The sequence below is a fragment of the Catharus ustulatus genome, chromosome 1 (assembly GCF_009819885.2).
Source record: "Catharus ustulatus isolate bCatUst1 chromosome 1, bCatUst1.pri.v2, whole genome shotgun sequence".
In the NCBI taxonomy this organism is placed as follows: domain Eukaryota; kingdom Metazoa; phylum Chordata; class Aves; order Passeriformes; family Turdidae; genus Catharus; species Catharus ustulatus.
In genome coordinates, this window is record NC_046221.1 from 163,940,230 (window position 1) to 163,949,559 (window position 9,330).

The window sequence follows — 9,330 nt, forward strand, 5'->3', positions numbered from 1 at the left end:
TCTCAAAAAAATTCCCCCAAAATTCCTCAAAAATCTTTAGATAATTCCCAAAAATTCACAAAAATTTCACAAGAAGATTAAAAAAAAATCCTAAAAATTCAGCAAAAAATTCCTAAAAAATGGGAAAATTGGGGAGTGTCCGGTGGAGCTGCACAGATTCCCTGAGGCCCTGCAGGTGAGAAAAAATGGGAATTTGGGAACCTAAAATGCCCTAAAAATCCCTAAAATACATCCCAAAAATTCACCCAAAAGTTAAAAAAAAGTTCCTAAAAATTCGTGAAAAATTCTCAAAAAATCGCCCCAAAATTCCTGAAAAAATCTCAAAAAAATCCTGAAAAAATTCTCAAAAATTCCCCAAAAATTCCCCCAAAATCTCAAGATAATTCTCAAAAATTCTCCTAAAAATTCCCCAAAAATTCACAAAAAGTTATTCAAAAAAATCCTAAAAATTAAAAAAAATTCCCAAAAAATCGCCCCAAAATTCTTCAAAAAATCCCCCCAAAATTCCTGAAAAAATCTCAAAAAAATCCTGAAAAAATTCTCAAAAATTCCCCAAAAATCTCAAGATAATTCCCAAATGTTCACCCAAAAACTCCCAAAAACTCACTCAAAAATTCCCCAAAAAATCTTAAAAATTAAAAATAAATTCTCAAAAAATCACCCCAAAATTGCCAAAAAAAATCCACAAAAATTCCTGAAAAATCCTTAATAAAGCCTCAAAAATTCTCCAAAGAAATCTCAAAAATATCCCCAAATATCCTCCAAAAATGGCCCAAATTTCCCCAAAAAATCTCAAAAAATCTTGGAAAAATGCCTCAAAAATTCCCCCCAAATTTCCTGAAAAACCCCCCAAAAAATTCTCAAAGAAATTCCAAAAATTCTCAGAAAAATGCCTGAAAATCCTCCAAAAATCCCAGGAAAATTCTCCTAAAAAATCCCCCAAAATCCCTCAAAAATCCCCCAAAATCCCTCAAAAATCCCCCAAAATCCCTCAAAAATCCCCCAAAATCTTAAAAAAATCGCTCCAAAATTCTCCAAAAAATCCATAAAAACTCCCAAAAAAATCTCAAAAAAAAATCCTGAAAAATGTCCCAAAATTCCCCAAAAATATCAAAATAATTCCCAAGAAATTCACCCAAAAATTCCCCAAAAATCCTAAAAATTCAGGAAAAAATTTGTAAAAAATGGGAAAATTGGGGAGCACCTGAGGAGCTGCACAGATTTTCTGAGGCCCTGCAGGTGAGAAAAAATGGGAATTTGGGAACCTTAAAATTAACTAAAATACATCCCAAAATATCCCCAAAAAATAAAAAAAAAATCTGAAAAAATTATCTCAAAAATTCCCCCCAAAATCCTCAAAAATCACCCCAAAATTGTAAAAAAAAATCCACAAAAACTCCCAAAAAATCTGAAAAAAATCCTGAAATGTCCCTCAAAAAATTACCAAAAATTTATTAAAAAATAAAAAAAAATTCCCAAAAACTCACCCAAAAATCCTAAAAATTGACCCAGAAATTCCCAAAAAAATCCTAAAAATTAACCAAAAATTCTCAAAAAATAGCCCCAAAATTCTCCAAAAAATCCCCCCAAATCCTGGAAAATCTCTCACAAATCCTCCCAAAATTCCCCAAAAATATCCTAATAATTCTCAAAAAATTCACTCAAACTTCCCCAAAAAATCTTAAAAATTAAAAAAAAATTCTCAAAAAATCGCCCCAAAATTCTCAAAAAAACCCCCAAAAACTCCCCAAAAAACCTCAAAAAAATCCTGAAAAATCTGTCAAAAATTCTCCCAAAATTTCCTGAAAATCTCAAAATAATTCCTAAAAAAATTCACAAAAAATTCTTCAAAAAATCCTGAAAATTCAGGAAAAAATTTGTAAAAAATGGGAAAATTGGGGAGTGTCCGGTGGAGCTGCACAGGTTCCCTGAGGCCCTGCAGGTGAGATAAAAATTGGAATTTTGGAAGCCAAAAATGCCCTAAAAATCTCTAAAATACATCCCAGAATATCCCCCAAAAATCCCCAAAAAATTGTAAAAATTAAAGAAAAAAACTCAAAAAATCGCCCCAAAATTCCTGAAAAAATTGCAAAAAAATCCTCAAAAGTTCTCAAAAATTCCCCCAAATTCCCAAAAAATCTCAAAATGATTCTCAAAAATTCTCCTAAAAATTCCCCAAAAAATTCCCAAAAAATTCTTCAAAAAATCCTAAAAATTTTAAAAAAATTCCTAAAAAATTGCCCCAAAATTCTTCAAAAAATCCCCTCAAAATTCCTGAAAAAAATTTCAAAAAAATCCTGAAAAATTTCTCAAAAATTCCTCCAAAATTCCCTAAAAATCTCAAAATAATTCCCAAAATTCACCCAAAAGTTCCCAAAAATTCACCCAAAAGTTCCCAAAAAAATCCTAAAAATTCACCAACAATTCTGAAAAAATAGCCCCACAATTCTCCAAAAAATCTCCACAAAATTCTGAAAAAAATCTCAAAAAATCCTGAAAAATCTCAAAAAATTTCCCCCAAAATTCCCAAAAAATCTCAAAATAATTCCCAAAAATGCACCCAAAAATTCACCCAAAAATTCCCCAAAAACTCCTAAAAATTTACAAAAAGATCTAAAAAAATCACCCCAAAATTCTCAAAAAAATCTAAAAAAACTCCCCAAAAAATCTCAAAAAAATCCTGAAAAATCTCTCAAAAATTCTCCCAAAATTTCCTAAAAATCTCAAAATAATTCCCAAAGAAATTCACAAAAAATTCTTCAAAAAATCCTGAAAATTCAGGAAAAAATTAGTAAAAAATGGGAAAATTGGGGAGTGTCCAGTGGAGCTGCACAGATTTTCTGAGGCCCTGCAGGTGAGAAAAAATGGGAATTTTGGAACCTAAAATGCCCTAAAAATCCCTAAAATACATCCCAAAAAATTTAAAAAATTTGAAAAAATTAGCTCAAAAATTTCCCCTAAAATCCTAAAAAATCGCCCCAAAATTCTCAAAAAAATCCACAAAAACTCCCAAAAAATCTGAAAAAAATCCTGAAATGTCCCTCAAAAAATCACCAAAAATTTATTAAAAAATCCCAAAAAAATTCCCAAAAATTCACCCAAAAATCCTAAAAATTGACCCAGAAATTCCCAAAAAAATCCTAAAAATTAACCAAAAATTCTCAAGAAATCGCCCCAAAATTCTCCAAAAAATTCCCTCCAAATCCTGGAAAATGTCTCACAAATCCTCCCAAAATTCCCCAAAAATATCCTAATGATTCTCAGAAAATTCACTCAAAACTTCCCCAAAAAATCTTAAAAATTAAAAATAAATTCGCAAAAAATCGCCCCAAAATTGTCAAAAAAAATCCACAAAAACTCCTGAAAAAATCTCCAAAAAATCCTGAAAAATCTCTCAAAAATTCTACCAAAATTTCCTAAAAATCTCAAGATAATTCCCAAAAATTCTCCTAAAAATTCCCCAAAAATTCACAAAAAGTTATTCAAAAAAACCCTAAAAATTAAAAAAAATTCCCAAAAAATCGCCCCAAAATTCTTCAAAAAATCCCCCCAAAATTCCTGAAAAAAATCTCAAAAAAATCCTGAAAAATCTCAAAAAACATCCCAAAATTCCCAAAAAATCTCAAAATAATTCCCAAAAATCCCCCAAAAATTAAAATAAAAAATGCTAAAAATTCACAAAAAAATGGAAATTTGGGAACCCCAAAATGCCCTAAAATTCCCAAAAATACATCCCAAAATATTCCCAAAAAATAAAAAAGAATCTGAAAAAATTCCCCCAAAATTCTTGAAAAAAACTCAAAAAAATTTTGAATTTTTCCTCAAAAGATCCCCCAAAATTTATTAATAAATCCTTGAAAATTTCTCAAAAAATCCTCAAAAATTGTCCCAAAATTCTCAAAAATTCCCCTAAAATTCCTGATTAAATCTAAAAAAAATCCTGAAATGTCCCTCAAAAAGTCCCCAAAAATTTATTACAAAATCCCTAAAACTTCCTTAAAAATTGTAAAAACCCTAAAAAAATCCCCAAAAAACCCTCAAAAAATTCACAAAAAAATCTGAAAAAAATCCTCAAATATTCTCGAAAACTTCTCAAAAGGATTCCTCCATAATTCCCTAAAAATTCACAAAAAACTCCTCCAAAAAACCCCAAAAAATTCACAAAAGACGCCAAAAAAATCACAAAAAATCCCACAAAAAAATTAAGAAATCCTAAAAAGTCCCTAAAAACCAAAATTAAAAAATCCCCAAAAATTGCCAAAAAAGGAAAAAAAAAATCCTAAAAAATCCCCAAATATTCTGCAAATTTCCTCAAAAGAATTCCTCCAGAATCCCCTAAAAATTCACAAAAAAAACCCCAAAAAAACCCCTAAAAAACCTGAAAAAAGTCCCAAAAAAATCCCAAAAAATCCCAAAAAAAAGCAAAAAAGTTGTTCAAATATTTTGCAAAATTCCTCAAAAAATTTTTCCAGAACTGCTTAAAAATCCTGAGAATTTTATTAAAAAAATCAAAAAAAAACCCAAAAAACATTCGAAACATTTACGAAAAATCAAAAAAAAATCCCCAAAAAAGCAAGAAAAAAACCAAAAAAAATCCCAAAAAAAGCAAAAAAAATTCCTAAAAAATACACAAAAAAGGCTGGCAAAAATAAAATAAAAAATCTCAAAACATTCACAAAAAATCCCCCAAAAATTCACAAAAAATCCCCCAAAAAAGCCGCGAAAACCCTAAAAAAATCACAAAAAATCCCCAAAAAATGCCTGAAAAAACCCCAAAAAATTCTGAAAAAAATCCCCAAAAATTCCTGATTTTCCCAAAATTTTTAAATTTTCATTTTCCCCCAGCACCAGCAGCAGCACCTGTCCCTGGCCCGGGATCTGTCGGACCCCGCGGAGCAGCAGCGCGCCTGGGCCACCATCGGCAGAACCTTCATGTTCATGGCTGAGGAAGCGCCAGAATCTCAGGAAATTCCAGAAATTCCAGAAATTCCAGAACTGCAGGAATTGCCAGAAATGTCAGAAATCCCTCAGGGATCCCAAGGAGAGGAGAGGAACGGGGGAAATCAGGAAAATTCGGGATTGGCGGCGACCGCGCTGCGCCGGGCGCTGGAGGCGTTCGGGAGGAGTTTGAATATTCTGGATACAAAGCTGCAAGGTAGGGGAAAAATTTAGAAAGTTTGGGGATTGTTTTTAATTTTATGGGAATTTTTTGGGAATTTTTTTGGATTTTTGGGAATTTTTTGGGAATTTTTTTGAATTTTTTTGGGAATTTTTTTGAATTTTTTTGGAAATTTTTTGGAATTTTTTTGGATTTTTAAAGGAATTTTTTAGGAATTTTTTTGAGTTTTTTTGGAAATTTTTTGGAATTTATTTGGGTTTTTAAATGAATTTTTTAGGGTTTTATGGGAATTTTTTGGATTTTTTTGGAAATTTTTTGGAATTTATTTGGGTTTTTAAAGGGATTTTTTAGGAATTTTTTGGAATTTTTAGGGAATTTTTTGGGGATTTTTTGGGAATTTTTGGGAATTTTTTTTGAATTTTTAGGGAATTTTTGGGGAATTTTTGGGGAATTTTTTGGGGATTTTTTGGGGATTTTTTGGAATTTTTTTTGGAATTTTTAGGGAATTTTTTTGGGGATTTTTTGAGAATTTTTGGGAATTTTTTTGGAATTTTTAGGGAATTTTTTGGGGATTTTTTGGGGATTTTTTGGGAATTTCTGGGAATTTTTAGGGATTTTTTGGAAATTTTTTGGATTTTTTAGGGAGTTTTTTTGGAATTTTTTGGGAATTTTTTGGGATTTTTTAGGAATTTTTTGGGATTTTTTTGGATTTTTTTGGTATTTTTTGGGAATTTTTTGGAATTTTTTTGGAAATTTTTTGGAATTTATTTGGGTTTTTAAAGGAATTTTTTAGGATTTTTTTTGAAATTTAATAGGAATTTTTTAGGACTTTTTAGGGAATTTTTTAGGAATTTTTAAGGATTTTTTTTGAATTTTTAGGGATTTTAGGGAATTTTTTAGGGGGGATTTCTTGGAGTTTTTAGGATTTTTTTTGGTTTTTTAGGGGAATTTTTAAGGATTTTTGTAGGAATTTTTTTAATTTTAAGTAAATTTTGTTTTAATTTTTAGGGATTTTAGGGGATTTTTTAGGGGCAATTTTTTGGAGTTTTTAGGAATTTTTTGGGAATTTTTGGGGGGAATTTTTAGGGATTTTTTTGCATTTTTTTGGGAACTTTTTAGAGATTTTTTAAGGATTTTTAGGGGAATTTTTAGGCATTTTTTTGCATTTCTGGGGTTTTGATGGGAATTTTTAGGGATTTTTTGGGTTTTTTTTAGAAATTTTTAGGATTTTTTTAGGATTTTTACAACATTTTTAGGGAAAGTTTTGGGAATTTTTAGGGATTTTAGGGAATTTTTTAGGGGGAAGTTTTTGGAGGTTTTCAGAATTTTTTTAAATTTTTTTGGGAATTTTTAGTAATTTTTTTTAATTTTTTAGGATTTTTTTAGGATTTTTTAGGAATTTTTTAGGAATTTCTTAGGGGGAATTTCTTTGAGTTTTTAGGATATTTTTGGGGAATTGTTATGAATTTTTTGGCATCTATTAGAAATTTTTGGGAATTTTTTTAGGATTTTTATGAGAATTTTTAAGGAATTTTTTACAGATTTTTAAATATTTTTTTTGTGATTTTTTAGGATTTTTTTAGGATTTTTTTGAATTTTAAGTGAGTTTTTGTGAGCATTTTAGGGATTTTTTTTATTTTTTAGGGGATTTTCTGGGACTTTTTAGGGAATTTTTTAGGATTTTTTTTTGGAATTTTGTGGGAATTTTTTTGGGATTTTTTGGGGGATTTTTTGAGCATTTTTAAGGATTTTTTTGGGAATTTTTTGGGATTTTTTAGGGAATTTTTTGAGCATTTTTAAGGATTTTTTGGGAATCTTTTGGGATTTTTTTGCATTTTTGGGGAATTTTGTAGGATTTTTTTAGGATTGCTTTAGGAACTTTAAGAGAATGTTTTGGAATTTTGTAGGATTTTTTAGGATTTTTTGGGGGATTTTTTTATTTTTAGGATTTTTTTTGTTTTTTGGGAATTTTTTTAGGAATTTTTTAGGGTTTTTTAGGATTTTTTGTGGAATTTTAAGTGAATTTTTTTGAATTTTTAGGGAATTTTTTAGAATTTTTTGGGGAATTTTTTGGGATTTTTTTGGGTAATTTTTTGGAGTTTTTAGGAATTTTTTGGGAATTCTGGGGAATTTTAAGGAATTTTTTGAGGAGTTTTAGGGATTTTTGGGGGGGAATTTTTTTGGAATCTTTGAGAGTATTTCAGGAATTTTTTTTATTTTTTGGGGAATTTATTTTATTTTTGGGGGGATTTTGTAGCAATTTTTTGTCATTTTTGGGAATTTTATGGGAAATTTTTTGGGATTTCTTGGGGAATTTTTTTGCTTTTTAGAGAACTTTTAGGGATTTTTTTTTAATTTTTACGGCTTTTTTTTTGAATTTTCTTGGAATTTTTGGGAATTTTTAGGAGTTTTTTTTTATTTTTTAGGAACTTTTTTGAATTTTTTGTGGATTTTTCCGCAAACTGTTGGGAATTTTTTGTTTGGAATTTTTGTGAATTTAGGAACAGGGTTCTGGAATTCCTGATCCCAAATCCCACCATTCCCATTCCCACAAATCCCACAAATCCCAAATTCCCATTATTTTAATTTCCAGGATTTCTCCCTCTCCAGGAGCTGTCCCAGCTGCGGAACCGCCTCTTCCCAAATCCCTGATCCCAAATCCCAAAAATCCCCAAATCCCAAATCCCAGAATTCCCAAACCCCAAACCCCAAATCCCAAAATTCCCAAATCCCAAATTCCCAAATCCCAAACCCCAAAATTCCCAATATTTCCTTCCCAGGTCTCCTCCTTCTTTGGGAACTGTCCCAGCTCCGGATCCACCTCTTCCCAAAATCCCAAATCCCAAACCCCAAATCCCAGAATTCCCAAACCCCAAACCCCAAACCCCAAATCCCAAAATCCCAAATTCCCAAAATCCCAAATAATTTTTATTTTCCAGGTCTCCTCCCTGTCCGGGAGCTGTCCCAGATGCGGAGCCGCCTGTTCCTCAACCTGGGGCTGGTTCAGGAATCGCTGGGGAACTGCGGGGAGAGCGCCCGGCTGCTGAGCCACAGCGCCCGCCTGGCTGAGTGAGGATGGGGAAAATTCTGGAATTTTGGGAATTCTGGGAATTTTGGGATTTTTGGGATTTTTGGGAATGGATTTTTGGGAGCTTTGGAGGGAAATTTTGGGAATTTCGGAGACGATTTTCGAAAGTTCGCGACTTAATTTTGGGATTTTCTGATTGGATTTTGGGAGTTCTGGGATTGGGAATTTTGGGAATTTTGGGATTTTGGGATTGGATTTCTGGGAATTTTGGGATTGGAATTTTGAGGATCCTGAGGAGTTCAGAGAGGATTTTGGGATTGGATTTTTTAGGAATTTTGGAGAGGATTTTGGGAGAGAATTTGGGGGATTTTGAGAATTTTGGGATTGGATTTTTGGGAATTTCCAGAGTGGATTTTAGGAATTTTGGGAGTTCTGGGATTGGAAATTTTGGGGAATTTGGGATTCTGGGATTGGGTTTTCTGGGAATTTTGGGATTTTTTAGGAATGATGGGAGTGAGTTTGGGATTGATGGGATTGGGATTTTAGGGGTTTTGGGAGGGGATATTTGGGAATTTTGGGGCGGATTTTTGGAAGTTCTGGAGTGGATTTTGGGAGTTGGGATTGGATTTTTGGGGAATTTTGGGAATTTTTTTTTTAATGTTAGGAATTCTGGGAATGATGGGAATGAGTTTGGGATTGATGGGATTGGGAATTTGGGATTTTGGGAATGGATTTTTGGGAGCTTTGGAGGGAAATTTTGGGAATTTTGGAGACGATTTCTGGAAGTTCGCGACTTAATTTTGGGGTTTCCTGATTGGATTTTGGGGGTTTTGGGATTGGGAATTTTGGGAATTTGGGGATTCTGGGAAATTAGGAATTCTGGGAATGTGTTTGGGAATGATGGGAATGGGTTTGGGAATGATGGGATTGAGTTTGGGAATTCTGGGATTGATGGGATCGGGATTTTTGGGGTTTTGGGAGCGGATTTTTGGAAGTTCTGGAGTGGATTTTGAGGTTCTGGGATTGGATTTTTTGGGAATTTTGGGATTTGGGAATTCTGGGAATGATGAGAATTCTGGGAATGTCTTTGGGAATGATGGGAATGAGGTTAGGAATGATGGGATTGGGAATTTGGGATTTTGGGAATGGATTTTTGGGATTCTGGAGAGGATTTGTGGGAATT